Source organism: Aphelocoma coerulescens, chromosome 3 (genome assembly GCF_041296385.1).
Source record: "Aphelocoma coerulescens isolate FSJ_1873_10779 chromosome 3, UR_Acoe_1.0, whole genome shotgun sequence".
Classification (NCBI taxonomy): Eukaryota; Metazoa; Chordata; class Aves; order Passeriformes; family Corvidae; genus Aphelocoma; species Aphelocoma coerulescens.
In genome coordinates, this window is record NC_091016.1 from 93,410,328 (window position 1) to 93,430,773 (window position 20,446).

The 20,446-nt window shown below is 40.5% G+C and overlaps 1 protein-coding gene across 4 annotated transcripts in view; it reads left to right on the forward strand.

The window, feature by feature from the left end:
* Positions 1-20,446, forward strand: part of FILIP1 (filamin A interacting protein 1) — a 102,964-nt gene that overhangs the window by 20,146 nt on the left and 62,372 nt on the right. For 3 of the 4 annotated variants that reach the window (XM_069011301.1, XM_069011304.1, XM_069011302.1), the window contains exon 2: positions 8,211-8,351. The exons of the other annotated variant lie outside the window; for it this stretch is intronic. The gene's annotated coding sequence lies outside the window, so the exon portion shown is untranslated. The remainder of the gene's footprint in view (positions 1-8,210; positions 8,352-20,446) is intronic. 4 annotated transcript variants of the gene reach the window in all.

The window sequence follows — 20,446 nt, forward strand, 5'->3', positions numbered from 1 at the left end:
TGATAGCTGAGAGATCCTTGAGAACAGATTTGTCTTCACTCCACAGGATGTGAATAAAAAAACAGGACATGAAATTGTTGTCCAGGGCTCTAAACCTAGACTTACTACCATACACTTTCTGACCATCCTTACACTGTTTCTCACTAATATTTCAAATGGAGCACAGAAACTAGCAGTCCTTACAGAGTTCTACTATACTTTGACCAGTCACAACATGGACTTAAAACTTACAGTGCTGGAGATACCTTGGTGAAGCTATCTCTTGTTTCTGACAAACAAACATGAACAAAATAATGTGACCCATGCGAATTGTATCAGAATTTCTCAGAATTAATAATGTGTGAATACAGAATCTAGTGTCAGACAGTATATAGCTTTTTCTTTTGAACATAGACAGAGTTTTCTCTTAAAATTGGCAAGGATATTTTCCCCCTGTAAGACAAAATATTTCAGAACATCAGTCTTCTGAAAATTCATCAGTCTTCATTTACTCATGACCAATTTCTGAAAGTTTCACAAAGAGTTCAAAGCATGTGGACAGTTTCTGTTCGAATCAAGAACTAATTTTGCTTGAGACAAAAGTAGCAGTTTAAGGAGGAAATAAGGCTGTTTTGATGTATATGTGTTATGTGGACTGCTGAGGCAAATCACTTGAAAAATGCGTATCTCTTCTGATTAAATCCTTAATCGTATATACTGGTGTCATGGTTTAATCCCAGCTGGCAACTCAGCCCCACACAGCCACTCAATCCCTCCCCCAGTGGGACTGGGGAGAGAATCAGAAGAGTAAAAGTGAGGAAATTTGTGGGTTGAGATAGAGTGAGTTTAACAGGTAAAGCAAAAGCTGCACATGCAAGGAGGGCAAAACCAGGAATTCATCCTCCACTTCCCATGGGCAGGCAGGTGTTCAGCCATCCCCAGGAGAGCAGGGCCCCATCATGGGTAACAGTTACTTGAGAAGACAAACACCATTGCTCCAAATGTCCCCCTTTTCCTTCTTCCTCCCCCAGCTTTATATACTGAATGCAACACCATATGGTATGGAGTGTCCCCTTGGTCAGTTGGGGTCACCTGTCCCTCCCAAGTCCTTGTGCCCCAGCCTCCTCACTGATGGGGTGGGGTGAGGAGCAGAAGAGACTCTGTCCATGTTCTGCTCAAGAGTAAGGAAAACCTCCCGGGGTTATCCGCCCTGTTTCCAGCACAAATCCAAAACACAGCCCCATACCAGCTACTGTGAAGAACAGTACCTCTGTCCCAGCCAAAACCAGCACAAATGGGAATAGGAACAGAGGCTATGATGAAAATCACCAGTATTGTCAGAGTCAAAAGTGAAACTGTGATTGTTTACTTGAGAGACGAAAGTGTAAAGAGGCATGAAGGAAGGATGTTGAATAAGAAGAGGCTAGAGAAGCTGTTCCTTCACAACACAAGTGAATGCGCAATCCAAGTGAATATGGTAAAAAAAAAAACTTAAAATGAAGAAATTCATGCAAAGTTATGGAGACAAACAAATATGTAAATGGACTCTTGATTTTCACCACCTTTGATTAAAGTCAGAAACTTAGAATGTTTTCAAAAGAATATGGATATAAGATAGGAAAATATTTTAGAAGTCAGTAATTCAGGTCCTAAGCGATCCATTAACTGATGACAATGGAGACATGTTTTCCATTCTTCTGGATCCTTTCTTCCTGAGCATATAATGCTGAATGTTGAAACCTGAATTCAGCATTGTTCACAAGAAACTGAACAACAGGTGAGAGATTTTTTAACTAATTTTTAATGCTGGCTAAAACAGTGAACTAATAAAACCAGGAAACCCCAAGCCATCTTAGGTGAGAGTAGAGTGAATCAGAATTTTTATCTTATTAATTATCCTAAGATATGATATTATAGTAATTTTGGGGCATCTTTGTAGTAAAATTTGCCTTCACTGTGCTAGTGTACTTTATATGAAGATAGCATGCTGGCATTTTCATCAAAATTTCAAGTAGGAGCTACAGGAAAGTGAAAATATGTGTAGTACTGTCATGGCTATAGTTTGGTCCCGTTCATGGGGGCTCTCTGTGTGAACGTGTATGAGTGTGCATTTAGAAAGAAGAACTTTTAATAAATGATTAATTTTTAGGTAACCATTTTACTGCTTTTGGTGGAAGTAGATTTTTAAAAACTATTTTTTTTACCCAATAGATTTTCTGCTTTGTAGAAGTTCATGGGTTTTTACTTCAAGCTCAGCATAAGAAACCTTTTAAGCATGAAAAAAAATGAAGTATCTCCAAAACCAGACGGCTCTGTTTTAAAAAAAATCTTTCCTCTCACGTGTTCAACCCATGCTATGACCAACATAAATTAGAAACAATCATAATTCTGTTCCTTTGGCTATATCTTTTGGATACCCTCCAACATAAAATGCATTAGCACAAAAATGTTCTTGTCCTTAATTAATTTATAGCTTAGAGCAGAATACCATAAATAACAGTTGAACTTCAGCTGCAAAGGTTTTAAAGCCATGGATAAAATATTTTATAAAAATTGTAATAAATCTTAAACAGTTCTAGATGACAAGTAGAACTAATTATCAATAATCTTAGGAATTTCAGTGGTGGACAACGAAATGCAAAAGATGTTTATTTTGTAATATATTTGGGTTCTATTGAATTTATTGTCCTTGTGGGACAGAAAATGATTTAAGTTTTATCTGTACCCTGAAGAAATACACTTACTAAACTGAACTATTTGGCTAGAGTTTTTTGTTTGGTTTGGTTTGGTTTGGTTTGGTTTGATTTGTTTTTAAATAGCTTGAACCATATAAAGTATGCTGGCATATCTTGTTTGAAGCATGCATGGTTGAAGTGTACAGAATCTGCATGATCTATGGGAACACAGGACTGGAAAGGATCTAATGGGTGATCAAATTTATTGTTATAATATTTCAGGAATCATGTTTTATAATCCCCTTCATAAACTTATCAAGGTCCACGGTGAGTGCATTTAGGATTTTTGCTGCTGTTTCTCCAACTGGAAAATTGCTCCCAAATCTCATTGCTCCCTGTGAGAACCTGTTTTTGGTTTCTAGCATAGGTTAAATTCTGGCTGACCTGTGCCACTGCATTCTGTTGCCAACATTGTCATTTAATTGAAATGGCTCTCCCATCTCCCTGATGTTTGCCTCTCTGATATATTTATACACAGCAACTGGATCCCTTAATAGGCTTTGTTTTGCCAAGTTAAACAAGCCAAGCTCTTCATTCTGTCTTCTCATATGATAGGCTCTCCATTACCCTGATCATCCCAGAAGTCCATCTTTGTACCTGAACAAGTCTGAGGTAATGTGCTACAAATGACAAGGTACAACAGTCTTGTACAATAGCGTAATAAAAGAAACCATAGCAAACAGAGTAATAATTTCAGGCTTGCAAGCATGTGCTGTGCCAAATATTTAGGAGGTTGAGTGAAGGTTTTGAAATATTTTAAGGGGATCTTTATTAGAAATAATGTGGGGTTTCCCCCCAAGTTGTTGATTGAAATTGCAGTATAAAAGGTTTTAGGGTTGCAATCAAAAGCTGGGAAATCAATGAAAATTATTTGGTTGGGACCCTCAGCCACCATTGTATGAAGTTGATTAGATTTGTGACAGTAATCATTGAAGAAATGAGTCTGGCATTTTGAAAGTTTGTTTGACAATTATTGACTGGGAAAATTCCTATGAACACTGTAAAATAGGTGATGAACCTTTCCTGAAGAAGCCACAATTGCATTCACATGTTACCCTGAAGAAATTTCAGTTACCAAGTTCAGAGGGTTGGTTCCCTGGAACTATATCTGCAGAGTGCTCCTGTTGGTGTGAGCCAACAGAAAGCAGAAGAAAATGTGGGTACAACTGATCTCACCACCTCCCAGGCCACAGAGAAAATGATGTTTGGTCAAATCCACTATCCCCTGGTCTCTTGTGCCATAGCTTCTTGGAAGACTCCAGGAAACTCCTGTCTGCTAGCTGTTAAGACTGTGACAGCAATCTTTTTTTGGCTGTTTTACTTCTAATTCTCATTGAGTTGATAGTTTAATCAAGTTTCAAAGGGAGCTTCAGAGAGAAACTTTTTTCCAGCCATGCTGAGCCTGACATCCCTGTGCTTGGGATCAGGATCACTGGAGTGGGATGTCTCTGTAAAGGAGAGATACTGGGGGAGCATTTGTTTTTCTATAGTCCTTCTTTTCTCAGGAATAAACATACTGATTTCTTTTTTAGACTTTTTCTGCAGAAGGCAAAAATGCTTTTGTAATATACAAAATAAAAAAATATTTTGTAATATGTAAGAAAAGGGAAGCACAAATTTAAGTTACTACATGCACATATGAAGATCGATGAAAATGAAAAGCTTTTAAAATACAAGCAATTTCTTGAACAAGAGCATAGGGGAATCCCAACCTTGAATACAAGCAGTTAAGTAGGCAATTGAGGAAATACATGTCAGGGTACTGCAGGTGTGGCTGCTCTCTGAGGATGGGGGTAGGGGGGGCAATCCCCTGGGGACCAGAGACCTGAGGGAGACAGGTGGGGACAGCCCCAGCCCCTGGAATCAGGTACACTCCTGGAGATAAGAGGAGCCTGGGATGGGCTGTGGGCCCACCTTGGTGGCAACCATGGGCGAGCAGGGCAGGGCTGGGTGGTGTGGAGCTGGAGACCAGCCCTGCTGTGGTGATCCTGGGGCTGGGGCTGATGGCCCCAGGGGGGCTGATGTGGGGTCCTGGGTCCTTGGGGCACTGACAATACATTAAATGGAACTGTAATTCCAACAAACATTTCTGATGATAACAGTTGTAGTCAAAGGGCTGATTTGATAGTGGAAGCTGTCGAACACCTCCTGCCCCCGTGGTGGCCGGTGGATCCTAGGAAGGAGGTGACCCTTTGTGCATCCTGAAGCCTTGTCCAGTGGTGCTGGTGGGGTGTAGGGTGCTTGACAAAATCAGCTTCATTTTGTGTCCCATTCTGACTAGATGTGCACAGCCAGATCTTCACAGTAGCCCACCAGACTGTCTATCCAGAAGGACCTGCCCTTTGCTGAACTATCCCCCGTGTGGCTCCTGGGGCTTGGAGCTTGGCGTGAAAAGCAGCTTTGAGAGCTCTTGGCTTTCCCTGGCTTTTCCTTTGAGACTCCTGGGAACGGTGGCTTGTAGATCAATGAGAATAGGGGGACTTTCACTGACCCCTTTCATTAGGGTATCTTGGCAAATGTGCCAAAGAAAACTTCAGCTTTCTGCTAGGTTTGGTTTCCTGATCCCTGCTTCACTGGGGGAGAGGAGCATGTGTATGTGAATAAGAAAGGATGAGAAGCTTTCTCCAAAACAAGTCTACAGAGAATCAATGGCTTCTTATTACTCTGCTGAGAGTAACAAACAAAAATTATTCTGTTTAGTGCACATGATAAAAGTCTCCACAACTGGGATGGAGAAGGCAGTCCAAGAAGCATCCTGCTTCATCCTTCATCCTGCAAAGGGCTGTGATGTTATTGCAGCCCTGCTAGGTTAAAGTGGCTAGTAATTGCAAAGTCTGCAACCAAAGCTTTGTCTTTCGTTAGCCTAACATGGCGTTTAGGAGCATTTTGATGCACCTGTGTGATGTCTGTGCGTGAAATACCAGCTTTATTCAACTCAGCAGCAGAATCCCATGGGCTTTTTAGTACAACACACTGTTGTATAATGGAGAATATTTTAACTAATACAGTGATACTCATCTTGAGTCTTTCTTTTGCTCACCATATTTACTGTGGCACCACTTAGTTAATATTAAGAAGACATATATAGGCATAAATATTATATTGAGATATTTTAATGTTTAATGAAGAAAAAGGTTTTCCAAAGAGTATACCCCATCTACCTTATCCTGCTGCTTGGCCAGGTATCAGAGGATGGAAATTACTTAAGTCCTATCAGTGTTCCAGGATGTCTCTTCTTGGGAAGATATAGGTGCAGTTACTACACTTGTAAAATGATTTTAAAAGAATAAACAGTGGAAGGAAAGTACCCTTAGGGGCCTATTTTTATACAATGTCTTCTGTGAACAAGGTTTCTGCAAATTGTGAATAATGCCACTTTTTTGCTTACAGAACATCAGATTTCAATCTTATTTAGGCTGATGGAAATCCAGAGTAACATCTTTAAACTCTGAAGAGTAAAGGCAAATGAAGTCAGAATTTGACCCACTAAGCCTTGGTCCATCCCTTTTAAGCATCTTAATAATTAGTATGCACTAGCTGACAGAAAACTCTTCTTTGTTTCCTACATTGTGTAAATTGCACTGAAAATTCAGCTCTTCATTGTGAAAACATGACTCATTTTCTTTTTTTAGATCTAGATAGTTGCATATTAACTTTTAAAGGCAGTAGTCCTGATCCTTCCTCCATTCAAATTAATGAGAAAACTGTCACTGAATTTTTTTGAAGGATAAACTTTTCAGAGGGCAAAGAATTAACTGCTGTAAATCCCATGTGCCTCATACAAGTTATCTCTATTTTGCTTCTTGCAAATTGTCATGAGAGATATGATTCAGGGCTTGTGGGTATAACAGCGTGATAACCTGAATTCTTGCACATGTAGCAAATGTTTTCTGCTATTCATAAATAAATAAATAGATGTGTAAGTGCTCAATCTTTTCCAAGAAGTAGTTGCTCAAGACTGAAGTTCCCTAAGCAAATTTTCTAGAAAATGAAAATATTTATCAATAAAATAACCTTCATGTAAAGCTAAGTTTTCCTTAATATGTATGCACCAATTTAACTGTGATTAGAGCTGGTTAAGATTTCATTACTGTATCTCTCCTTATATTGTTCATAATCCAATAGATCTTGTTCTTTCCATTCAGGACAAGGAAAAAAAAAAGATACAAATACGAAGTTGATATTTACTATTTTGCAAGAATTCACATACAGTTTGTTAAGAAATAAGGAGCAGATGGTTAATACACAGTTCTGACTGCTATTAACTTAGATACTGCAGTAGTCCTGCTTTGTTCCTTAAATGGTAATGTTCCTTGTATGACTATATTGTTATTAGAACTATATAAATTATTTAAATAACAGTCAGTTTGTAGAGTTGAACAAAATTGTTGCTGTTTTTTTTTAAAAGCTCATAGCTTCCCAGAACACCATGGTCTGCTTGCCCAGGAAAGACCTCCATGGTCTCACAGCCTTCAGAAACTGTATGGCCCCACCAGTCCTGCCACTGAGCCTGCCTGGACACAGCACTGCCCAGACCCACTGACTCTGATGTTTCCATGCCAGATGTCTTTGGAGTGTGCTTTACCTGCAAAACTTTGTTTATGCTGTAACCTAATGCTGCTCAGTCAAGAGGGTCAGGGCAGAATTCAGGGAATCCACAATTCTGTTTGTTTATGCAAACTAATCAAATGCAAGAATGAGCTTTTATCAACATGAGACCCTGCCTCCCTCCAGTGTGATGGCTCTGATCCCCATATGCCCTGTAACATCCCCAGCTCTCCTGGCACAAAGCTCCTAGTTCCCTGCATGCCTTCTGTACCTCCATACGATTTGGAGTTGTCACCATGTCCCCAGCCTTCCTTTGTTTGCTTTGTGAGCTGTGAAAGAAACCAGTCTGCATCTCTTGCTGTGCTGCAGGTTGGCCAGCTCGGCCAGCCACAGGAGTCCTGTGTTCCCACTGAGCAGACAGAACTCTGCAGAGTGCCTGCAGTGTCACTAATACTCTGCTGTCATTTCACCATGTCGTGTCATTGCACTGCACATATTCTGCAGAACTGCTCTACTCAATGAGGAACCCAGCACATCACCTACCAGCTTTTTCCTTCCCTCATTATGGATGCTTTTTTTGGGATGGAGGGGGTTTCTTGGTGTTGATTGCCAAATTACAGCAGAAAGCTGTGACTTGTGGTAGCAGTTCTTTGGAGGCAAAGGGAGTGTGAGGTTTCACCACCTGGTTGGTGTACTGGATCATAGCTGCAAATGCCTCACCTCGTGTATTCTGGATTCTTCAGGCCACTGTGCACTGTCATGGCTTTGGAAACACATGGATAAAGACAACGGAAGTCTCTAAATAAAAAATATAAGTATTTTCAAGCCACTTTAGGTCTGGAAGCCTGTGTTTTCTAGCTGGCCTGCTGGCTAGCTGGCAGACAAGCAGAACATGCTGCTTCTCTCTTTGTCCTGGTGTGCGGCCCCTGAGCCTTATCTCTTCTCTAGGGAGCAGCAGGGACCCCAGTCAGCCTCAGGTGGGAGCAGCAGAGCGATGGCACAGGGACATCTCTACCCTCGACTCCCTCCTCGCCCCTCCGGACCTAGCTTCTAGCGAAGCCCCTGCCCTGGAAGCATCCCTCAACACAGGTATTACTGCTCACCATGGGCTGCTCTGCCGACATGCAGGAGCTCCCAGGTGGAGCCACACTCCTAAATAAATAACATTCAGGACATGCTGTTGCAATAGCATGGCTGGAAAGCAATACCTGAGCTTTCTGCAGATGTCAGCTCCAGGAGGCAACCAAAATGACTTATTTCAAAACATGAAAATGTGAACATGAAAACCAAAAGTTTTTCAAAGGCTCATCTGAACTGCAGAGCTGCTAAAGCCCTTGGGGACTGTCGAGGATTCCCAAGGGCATCCTGAATGCACATAATTTTCTCTGAATTTTTTTGCATAATAAGTTAAAAATAAGCATCCTGAGGTAAAGACTTAGTGTAACGAGGAACTCTGCAGCAGGCACCATGGAATTCTATGACCATATTGCATGTCCCACAATAATCATCTTGGATTTTTCCTGTCTTTTAAAAGCCCCATTGCTAGTATCACATTGGTTATACAGCATTCTTTATTTCCAGTTTTAAAGTTCCTCAAGGTGCTAGAACATACTTTGAAACTGTGAAACCAGCTCAAAAACTGGAAGGCAAATACTAAATGATTTTATAAAAATTTCACAACTTTAAGCCAAATATCATATCATATTTTTAAATGTCTGAGTCATTTGGAAAGCTCGGGACTGTCTGTATTAATTATGGCCCCAGAAGATCTATCCCAACAGTCAGAAAGCAACTCCATTTGAAGTCAAGGATTGCAAACACAATCTTCCTGGAACTGAAAGTTGTACATTGTGCAATTTTTATGGCTTGTATAGCTTTTCTATTTTTAGTTGTTTCAAACCTACAATACATCATATAATCCTCCTTAAATTGTCATTCATATGCTAATTGACATTAACTTGGCATAAGTTACTTGCTTTCTTAAATTTATATAGTTACTGTTTTATCTAACAATGCTATGGAAACAAAACTTTATTCTTCTCTGATATAAAGTTGATGTGAGTACAAACTGGTAATGATGTGTTTCTAGTTATGGACTTCAAAACAATTAACAAAAAAAAAATTACTCCCCCCCCCAGTATTTTCTTTCTTCTTTTAAAAATATGCATGTGTTATGAAGTCCCATAATTGTTCCATTATTTCAGCAAACCATTTATTTAATATTTGCCTTTATAGATATTTAGAAACATTTCTCTGAGGTTTGAGCAAGACTAATATAATTGCACTTCTCAGCTTTTTTGAATATACAAAGAGAAGAACAATTTTTGGGTTTTATTTCCTTTATAGAAATGCATCATCAAGGTGTAAGAGATCAGTCAGTAATAAGTATTTACACAGAGTTCCCCAGCTTTGTTCTTGCTTACTTGAATGGCAATGTCATGTATTTGGCTACCTGCAGAAATCCTTTGTGAGACCTTGTGTCACACCCCAGCTGAGCAGAGGACAAGGGACTTGCCACACCAGTCCATGACTTTTGTACCATAATTCTAAGTGTTGAGTTCTGCCAATATTTTTATTTTCTAGGCTTTCCTATCACTTTAATTGTAATCCTTTGTCTTTGACACGTATGCTTATTTCAACAAGTCTAAGGTTTGTCGAATCCTTGGTGTTTCTTGCTTCCACAGGCTATGGCCAGGTGAATTCTAGTGCCTGGAAATCTGGTGCTGCAGCCAAGTCATTCCACAACACTGGGATGTGCTGCTGAGCACTTTTTCATGCAGGCTTTTGTTTTTCTTGATGGCGAAAAGTAATAACAGTACCAGTAAGTACAATCAGAATAAAGAGATTTTTTGCAAGCATGACAGCTACCTTAGGTTGAGCCCATGGCCATCTGCCAGCTGTGCAGAGTTTCTCCAAGTTCTCTGGCCATTTCATATCAGGGTGGTTTTGCAGGCCTAGAATCAACTGACAAACTGCTGACTTATTTTTTAATTTTTTGGTTTTAAATTTATGTAGGGTTTTTTTTTGCAGTCAGTAGTGTTGCGCAGGATGAATTGAAAAGATTTAGTAGAATACCATGTTTTTGAATTTACTTTGATTAAATGAGTTACACAATTTAATATGGAGGCATAGGGTGTATGTATTCCTTGAATTCCATTTCATTTAGCAGAGTCTTTCAGGTTTAAAGATATAAAATATTCTTAGTTACTAAAAGTAAGGCAATATTCATTTAACATGAGGCCTTTGTTCTGACTTTTCTGAAAGCCTTGGGAAATATTTTCAGTATATATACAGTGGAGGCTCAGCTGTTTAGTTTGAGCTTGCTTTTTTGGGACAGCTGTAATTACCAGTTGGCTATTGGGTGCTCTGGAGAGCGGCCCTTTAACTTTCATCTGGGCAGGTCTGTAAAAAACTCTCTTACCTCTGAAATTCATGCAGTCTGCATGTGGACAAATGCAGATAAGGAAAAGCTCTTATCTGTGGTCTCTGCAGTGATTACTAAGGAGCAAGCAGTGGTACTGAAAGCTCACTTAGACACTTTCACTTGGCATAGAAACCTGAGTGAGGTTTATTCTCACTGTAAATGAAATGTGAAACGAACACACGAGAATACTCTCTTACATCTTGTTTCTTATGATAACTAAGTATGGCACCTTTAATATGACAAGAGGTGGATTTGCTTCCTCAAAGGAGGAAAACTGGCTAATCTTCCTTTTCCCAACCACAGCTTGGTCCCAGCAGAGCCAAGATATGACAGAGCTGCCTGCAGCAATAGCACCAGGTCCTTGCCAAGGCACTGGGTCCACCACACAGGAGAAGCAGCCCAAAGAAATTTCTCAATCACCTAAACTTCCTTGAAGGCAGATGAAAAATATTTACGGGAACAAATACGGAATGCTGAGATATTACATAACTGCTGGGTCAGACAACTTTTCACTAAATAAAGAAAAACAGTGATGTACTTTCTACTAACAATATGCCATCTCTATATGCCACCTCTCTTTTTTTTTTTTTTTTTTGGATGGTGACCAAAATTTTGACATTATTGTGAAATGTCAAATCGCTCTTTTAAATTTGTATTCCAAGATCCAGTGATGCCTTAATATTTAGAGATACCCACCAATTCCCTTCAGCAACACTGAGATCCCCACTGCTTTTCTGTCATACAGTTCCTCATATGAAATAGGAACTTGAAAATTTTATGATTAATTTTTTTTCAGATTTTTCATTAATAAAAATTAGTCTCTAGTTTCTCTAACTAAAAGAGAGCTAATGTAGGTCCATTTATTATTGCTCTTTCTTAAAGTAGTTGTTTTGTACAATTATGGCCAAATTCCCGCACTCTTTCTCCCAAGAAAAGAGTTTAGCATGAGAGGTTGTGGCTGGAGAATCAAATGAGCTCATTTCCCAGTTAGGGAGCTCAGTAAGGGTCACCTTTTGACTGTTTTCAATGCTTGTTAGAAATACTGGGTTCTCTGCCCCTCTCAGGCAGAAGTGTGCCTCCAGCAGAGGTCTGATGCCTTCTAGAAAATCCATCCCAACAGCACAAGTCACTTGAGTTCGTGATTTCATTAATTCGAAGTTGGCAGGGTTTGTTATAGCAGGGACTGTGAGGAGTGGGTGCAGTCCCACAGCCTCTGTCCTGTCCTAACATTTGCCACCAAGTGTGACACTGTGTCAGATGCTGATAACGAGGTGCCAAATACCTGCTAGTGCCTCCCCACCCATCAGAAAAGTCGGCCTTTGTGATGATGCATTCCTGGATCCAGCCTCAGTTTATCAGTGGGGCACTGATGTGCCCAAATTAAGGGCACAACCTCTTTAGAGAGATTAGGACTGACTCAGAGGGGCAAAACTGAGACCTCCCAGGGTCAGAATGCAGTGGCATCCTCCAACCATGTCCTCTTACAGGGACACTGGAACAACACCATCCTCTACCCAGCACCTTTTACCATGGGAAGAAAATCAGGGGACGCTGTCCCTGATAAAAAGGAGTCATGGTGGGCTTTAGCAGTGGTCACTGGAGCTGCATTACTGAGGAGGACAACAGGCCTGAAGTCCTAACATAGCCTCAGAGAGCTCACACTCCATTTCAAAACACTACAGATTACGGATGAGACCTAAGCTTCTATCTAAGTGACACAAGCAAAATACTTAAAGCTGTGCAGTGTGACTTTATACCAGTGCAGACAATTTTAACTTCACGTAGGCTTGTAAAACACCCACTCCATTTGTTGGAGCTCTTTTTAATATCTTTCCATGGCTCTAAACTGAAATTACTTTCTAAGAAAAGCAGCTGAGGATGTTTTACTCTATCCTAGTGGAAAACAAAGAAAATTCAACCCTTTTTTAAAAGTTAATAAAGGTAGGGTGTTTGGCTAGTTGCCACAAGACAAACACAATTCACTTAGGTTTTATCCCTGGTGAAACTGGATTTTAAGACATCACAGACATTAAAGAATCTGGCAGCATGTAATTTTAGTAATGCTAATGCAAGACCACACCTATGCAGAGATATTTATTTGCTTCTTCTTTCTCCTTTCCTTCCTTAGTCAAAGTAACTATGCTGTGTTTTCAGCTTAGCCTGAATTTTTGCTCTGAATTAAAAAGCCAGGTGAAGATTTAAGCAGATTAACATTGAAAGGCTGTTAAAATACCCCATCAAAACCAGCTCAACCTGTACATGCAGGATAACTCTTTAACTTCATTATTTTCGAGTGAAGAAGTTGTTATCTAGGGATTTTGAAACCCTGGCATTAGAAGAGGCATGCAAATATGGTTTCTAAAACTGAAAGCTATTAAAGTGGCTGAGGCCGTTCTCAATGCCCAGGTGAGGTATCTGCAGGTTTTTGTGCAGCTCCCTGTCAGCATGAGGCATTGGTATTATTTAAATCAGTTAGGCTGACATTTACTTCTTTACTTTCTTTGCCACAAATCTGAAGTCAGTGGAAAACCTGCAGGATTACTGGGAAATAATGACAGTCACTGGGCTGGCACTGCCAGGAATGAAGTAAGACTCTCCTTTCCTTTTGCCTCTTTGCAAACAGTAATGGCAAGTGAAGGCCAGGGCTTTGAATAATGCAAAGACCATTCTGCAGCCTCACAGAGCTAGTCCCCTTATCAGTGACATGAAGCAGAAGAGCTCAAAGTTTGTGCCACCAAGCCCAGCAAAAGCCAGGATAAGCCTGGTGTGAAGTGGGGATGATGTGCAACCTCTCTCTCTCTGCTTCAGCTTCCCAATCTCTTCCCGACTCCTGCTGAACCACTCTATCTCCAAAACATCCCTCAGTAGCGACTTAAAAATATGCCTCTAGAATAAGTATTTGAGTTCTGCGTGCCTTGACCTGACTTGAAAAAATCGGATTTTTTTCTGTTTTCCCACCATCCACTGCTTATTTTCTCTCTCCAGACTGTGTATTTATGGTGGGTTGCACTTTCCTTTTACATGGCTGATTAGTTTTCCATTTCCTCTGTTTGTAAAGGCTGTGGAAAGGAAAAGTTGTAAATTAAACAGTGACAGGGCATGAGCGCAGATACTGGAAGGTGAATGTCTGTACTCATGCTAAACTCTTGGAGTGGTCCTTGGCACACTTCTGGCCAGGCCATTTAACACCCTCCCGATGCATTTGAGAGCATGTTTCAGGAGTCAGCATGGGCTAGGAGCAATTCCCAGTGGGCAGTGTGGATGCAGCCAACATGTCATGGATGCTAAGAGGGCTTAAGAGTCTGAAGTATTTTCCAGGACAGCTGGCCTCACAGTCGGAGAGCAGTCCTGGAGCCAGAGAATTCCTTTTTTTTTTTCCCCAGTGGGAAAAATATTATTGTAAAACCACCAAAATTGATAGTGAAATTCAAGGGCAAGTTTGGTACCAGTGATTATTTTTAACTCCCTGTTTTGAAACCAATTAAACTCCACACAGGAGGAACCTTTTGGGAGGTGGAAGGCAGCCCAGTCTAATGGAGGGGGTTAAATTCACATCTCACCAGATGACAAGGCATCCATGTGCAAGCTGGTACTCCATGTCTATCAACAACTGAAACTTCCTACAAAGGAGTCACTGACAGAGATTTGGAACTTGCTCCCTGCTTTGGTTGACAGTTGAAATTTGAGATGCTGCAGATGTTTTTCTTTTACACTCTTGTCTCTTGGAGACTATATTTGTAGAAGATACAGGTCCTCTGATGAATTTTTTTCCCTTTGCTGTGAAATCTTTAAGGGTATCTACATTGTGATTATTTTTTGTATTTTTTTTCAAACAACAGAAAGATAAATTAGTAAAATGTAGCTGTTGTTTACTGGTTTCAGAAAAACCAGAGCTGTGGAAATTATGGCTACTAAAAGGAACACACATTCAAGATCCACATCAGGTCAGAAAGAGACAGCAAAAGTTTACCTCTACTGAAAGCTTTGAGTTTGCTTTTGGGACATTAATATTTTTGTCTCATTTCCTACTTGTGAAAAATATGAGTTAATTTTGAAATAAAAAGTAATTTTATAGTGAAAAGTTGAAACTTATTTTGCAGAGAGCTAAGGGCTTCCTCATTTCCTAATTGTAATTGCTATTTGCCCCCTGGTTCATTCCTAGGTTAAAGCAGGCTTGCAAGGCCCACGGAATGACTTTAGCTTCCACGCTGTGTTCCCTTAGTGATATATCACTTTTAGGTATTTTGGTCGGTCATAGTAAGGATAGGAACAAGGCAAGACCTGTGATGATTTTCAACCTGCTCCTGTGTGCTGCTGCTCTTGGCAGTTTTCTACCATCCTGGCAGGAGACAGTGCGTTGTTACAGGAGCAGTGGTCTTTAGAAGCTACTTACTAGAGATACTAGAGTGTGGTTCCTATGTCCACAGTGTATTTCACCTTGTGGGTTATCAGCTTGGTTCTCTGCTGCCAGCAAAAAGAAATGACCAGTGCTTACCTAACACCAGAGATTTCCCAACTGCAGGAGTGAAAAATCTTTGGTAGGCCAGCTAATCTGCATCACCTCTCTTACCATTTTCCAGGCACGTTCTGGCTGTCAGGTGATAAAACAAATGTTTAGTAGGTTTGTACTGGAACTAATGGTGACATTGCTAGCGTTGTCTTCATGTGAAGTTCACAGTTTGATTTGAAATGGGTTAACTCAAAGGAGCAGAAAGCTGTTAAACAATATGTGAGAAATCATGATTGGGCACAGTGCTCAATCCAGTGCTCTGAGAGTGGCTGTGTCTCAAGACAGGCTTAATCAGCTGGGTACAAGGCCCCAGAAAGCAGCAGCATTACTTTTCTCCAAAGATCCATTTTCCTTCAAATCAGAGGTATTAGCGGACACCCCAGTGGGCTGGAAAGAGAGATGATTAGTCCTTGTCTCCCAGCTCAGCTGAAACGGGCTAGAAAGGCTGCACTGCAGGCAGTTGGCACTGCTGCCACCTTCCTTGCTCCTGGCTAGTCCCTTTCAGCCACACGGCCACTACAGAAAATAAATGTCTCAGCCCTCATCAGACCTAGTGGCATGTTTGTCTAGTGGTGTCAGCTACTTGAACTGTCTCCTCTGTGACTCCTGTTTGTACTTTCTGGCAGCTGGGAAGCACAGTAATCAAAACATGGGTAGAGTGATAGATAAAAGTTTATTTTTTTTGACTCAGTGATGATCTAATAGCTTATCATTCCTCATGCCTCATGCATCCAAGATGTTTTTCCAGATGAAGCCTGGGAAACATGAATCTTTGTGAAACAAGTCTATGTTACTCCTTAGTTGGTCAGCATGCATTACTCATGTAAAAGTATTCTGGATGAAACCACAAGTTTTCCTGAAAATGACAAAATTAATGGAATTATACCAGCATAAACTCTGTTCTTTGTAAATCTGTGCCATAATTTAGCTAGAGAAGAGTTTACCTTGGAATTAAGAAAATGGAGTTAAAGTGGTATAAATCTGACTGGGTTTCCTCTTTTAATATTTGCGAAATCCTTTTCTGCTTTCACACAGATTATACTTATTCAGAAAGACACCTGGATATGGAATTTTCAGAAGTCTATTTATTTTCTTCATGAGAGTACATTTGTGCTTATTCCTGTCTTGTCTTTTCTTTTCAAACAACGGAACTAATGTTAATATAGTCCTTGGTGAACATAGTCCATGTGTTGCTATGGCCCACTATTAAAAGAATCAATTTTAGAAGCTAAAAAGTGAGCCTTTGATAAAGCAAAAAGGCTTTGCTGATTCTCATGCTGTACCTCAGCAAGTGTGTCTGCTCTAACTTTGTTACTTTTTTACACTACTTGCAAACAGCAAACCCCACTATGGTAGCAGTGGCAACAGGATGAAACAAATATTTCTTTTTCAGTGCAGGAGGCTCAGCACTGAGGTGCTGGGATGCTGCTCCTCCTAACAACTGTATGACAAACACTTTTCCAGGGCAGCAAGCAGACCAGGTGAAAGGATGAAGGCAAGAGTGGTGTTACATAGCTAGACTAGCCACAGGTCCTCTCCTAATCTGTATAGGAATTACAGCCCTGTGGTTTGGTTATTCAAGCTGTATACTGAGTAGAGAATTGTCCTGATTCAGAGACTATCCATAGCCCTGTGCCAATAGTCCAATAAGAATGGCAAGCAGCAAACATGTGCTCTCACAAAAGTACATTGGCAAAGTATAACACTGTCAAAAGGAACAAAGACCTTTTCTAGTTTGCTCAAATCAAGTCATGATGCATATGAGGACAAGAGACTGGGGAAGGGTTAGACAGCACAATGGATTAGTACTTTAGGCACGAAAATTTAGAAATTCAGGAAACTCCAGGATTGCTAAGGGCAGATATTTGTTCTGTTCTTCATTGTATTAGTCATTTGGTTTATCACTCTCCTCTGACCATCATGACTGAAACAAACACAGGAGTCATCTGCAAAAGCAAAACCAAGAATGAGGTCTGCATTCCCTTGGCCTGGTTTGTTCACAATCCAGATTCTGACACAATCCAGAGTCAGACACAGAGTCTGTCAAATCCAGAGACTGCTTCATGCAGCATCCAAATCCAACTGCGCAGCATTGCTCTTTCAGTGCAGCCACAGGTCGTACCCGGTCCTATCACAACCATTTGGGAATGTGAGTCTTTAATTTATTCAAGTCAGACAAAATAATAATAATGAACATCTGCAGAGTCCATGAAAATGACCTGGAATAACCAATACGAAAACTAATAATTTTCATCAGCCTCCAAGGTGGTATGAACAGTTGTATCTCTACATGATTGTCCTGTGAAAGTCATACCACTGAAGCCATGTAAACTCAGTTGTGGCTATCCAGATCCCTTGGAGCTAAAGCCATCCATTCCCATCTGAGGTGGTCCTTGCTGAGGACTTCCAAGCCAACAAGGTCAATTTGATGCCCCCATCCTCCTCTCCTTCTGACATTGAGAAGGTCTTTTTCTTTTTCTTTTTCTCTTTTTCTTTTTCTTTTTCTTTTTCTTTTTCTTTTTCTTTTTCTTTTTCTTTTTCTTTTTCTTTTTCTCTTTTTCTTTTTCTTTTTCTTTTTCTTTTTCTTTTTCTTTTTCTTTTTCTTTTTCTTTTTCTTTTTCTTTTTCTTTTTCTTTTTCTTTTTCTCTTTTTCTTTTTCTTTTTCTTTTTCTTTTTTTCTTTTTCTTTTTCTTTTTCTTTTTCTTTTTCTTTTTCTTTTTCTTTTTCTTTTTCTCTTTTTCTTTTTCTTTTTCTTTTTCTTTTTCTTTTTCTTTTTCTTCTTTCTTTTTCTTCTTTCTCTTTCTCATTTTTACTTTTTTCTTTCTCTTCCTCATTTCTTTCCCCTTCCCTTCCCTTCCCTTCCCTTCCCTTCCCTTCCCTTCCCTTCCCTTCCCTTCCCTTCCCTTCCCTTCCCTTCCCTTCCCTTCCCTTCCCTTCCCTTCCCTTCCCTTCCCTTCCCTTCCCTTCCCTTCCCTTCCCTTCCCTTCCCTTCCCTTCCCTTCCCTTCCCTTCCCTTCCCTTCCCTTCCCTTCCCTTCCCTTCCCTTCCCTTCCCTTCCCTTCCCTTCCCTTCCCTTCCCTTCCCTTCCCTTCCCTTCCCTTCCCTTCCCTTCCCTTCCCTTCCCTTCCCTTCCCTTCCCTTCCCTTCCCTTCCCTTCCCTTCCCTTCCCTTCCCTTCCCTTCCCTTCCCTTCCCTTCCCTTCCCTTCCCTTCCCTTCCCTTCCCTTCTCTCTTTTAGATACAGACTGATACTATTTAAAATTTTTTCTAGCTCTCCTCATCATTTGTGGGGTGTTTCAGATCTGGTGGAGGTTTTATATTATTTGGTCTCCAGTTTGAGTATATTTAAGTTATTTTTCACTCCTAGTGCTATATATTGATTGGTAATCACTGGGCAGAGATTTGGCTTGCTCAGTGCTTGAGTTCTCTGCAATCAGCCCTGTGTACCGGGAACTTCTGCACATCACTTCACCCCACTCCAAATTTCTGCACAGCAGAGCCTCTGAAAGATACAGTCCCCAAAGCCACAGCAGAGAAACAAATTCCAGTTTTGGTTCGCTAACTCAATTGCACTGTCCCTACAACACTTTGTTAGCCTGTCAGAAACCCAGCACTTTCATGTCATATCCTAATCAGTTAGACCTGCAACTGAGATCCAGATGACCAATTTATTGCCAATGGCAACAACCATATCATGGCTTTAAATCAGCTTTTTTGTGTGTCTGTGTATTATAATGTTATTATTATTTTAAGGGAAAGTACTATGGAGCCAAAATCATCATGTCCAATTAGCAAGAGGGACTACACATTAAGTTCAAAGAACCCCTTTGCTGATTCTAACAGCACTAGTAACAGAGCCTAATCTAACCTGCCATTTCAAGAGCTTTAGGGAGAACAAATTGCCATCCGCAGGGAAAAGACTTGGAATAGCATGCAGCCTGTCCTCTCCTGACATCCTACTCAGCAAATTCCTCACAGATTTTCTCCTGATGTCAGTAAAACTAACATAAAGGTTATTTCATAAAATCTCGTGTGGATTCTAACTTGTGAAAATGGAAGGATCCATGCCCAGAACAACAATACAGACTCAAGTAAATAATCATAGCATTTGTCCTTTGTGCATAAAGCTTAACAAATGACTGAACCAGAGGAGGGGCTGAAGAGTTCCCATGCCGAGTACCAGTGCTGTGAGCACATATTGAAATGAGTAGCCAATAAATGTCAAAATCAAGGTGACTGATCACATAAAGTCTTCTTGTTTGACTGGAAACTGTTAGGAAAAGTTTCCAGTTTAATATGCAATACGATAAGGGGGGGGGGAAAAAAAGTAGAGTTAAATCCTAAAACTGTTATAAATCATATGAGCTATTTCTTCAGGGAACACAATCCCTTCAGCAGATCAGGAATGCTGTAAGATACAGACATGTGATCAGGACTGACAGCAGGAGGTCATTTGTTACCAGTGTTAGACTGGCAGTGTCCCCAGAATCAGTTTTGGGACCCGGGTGAAACAACAGATAAGCAAAGTTTTGGGATTTGGATATTTGCATACTGAAATAATGTCATGCAACTGCTCAGAAACTTTTCTTCTTTATTGTGATGCCATCAGAAATGCGGACGGATATCCAAAATGATAATACTAAGCACTCCTTTCCAGCATACAGTATTTTAGCCAAGATCACTGGTATGTCCTGGCTACTTCATGCTGCTCTAATTAAAACTCAGTCATCTGTACAGCTGCTTTATATTCCTAGAGCACTGCACAACAGCTGGATCATGCCATTGATTTTGGCCCTTAAACTCCTTGGAAATTACTGTGTGACTATCAAAACCTTGGCCCTTTCTGTCACCATTTAAGCCTCTGTCACCTGCATCTCTGGCTTCAGCACACGACACCTTTGCATTTGGATAATGTGTTGAAAAAGTATCAACATCGTAAGGGAAGACAGAGTAAATGTTAGCATGACTCTGATTTTGGCAGGCCTTCACACAAAGAAAGGCTGTTAGGGGCAGTGTCCCCAAGAGTGGCAGACTGTCTGCCACACTTACTGTCAGGTAAGGCTTGCTGCAAAATAAATCTATAAGTTTAAAAGAAATTTTGAAAGAGGACAAGTTTGATCTCCTTTAACAGCAATCATATTTTAATTAGCCAGATGATACGAAACACCAGGTCAGTTGATTAAGCTGCTCTGTTGCTGTTTTAATGAATTTTGAAAAAACATAATTTTGCATCTGTCCTTTGTGGGCCCAT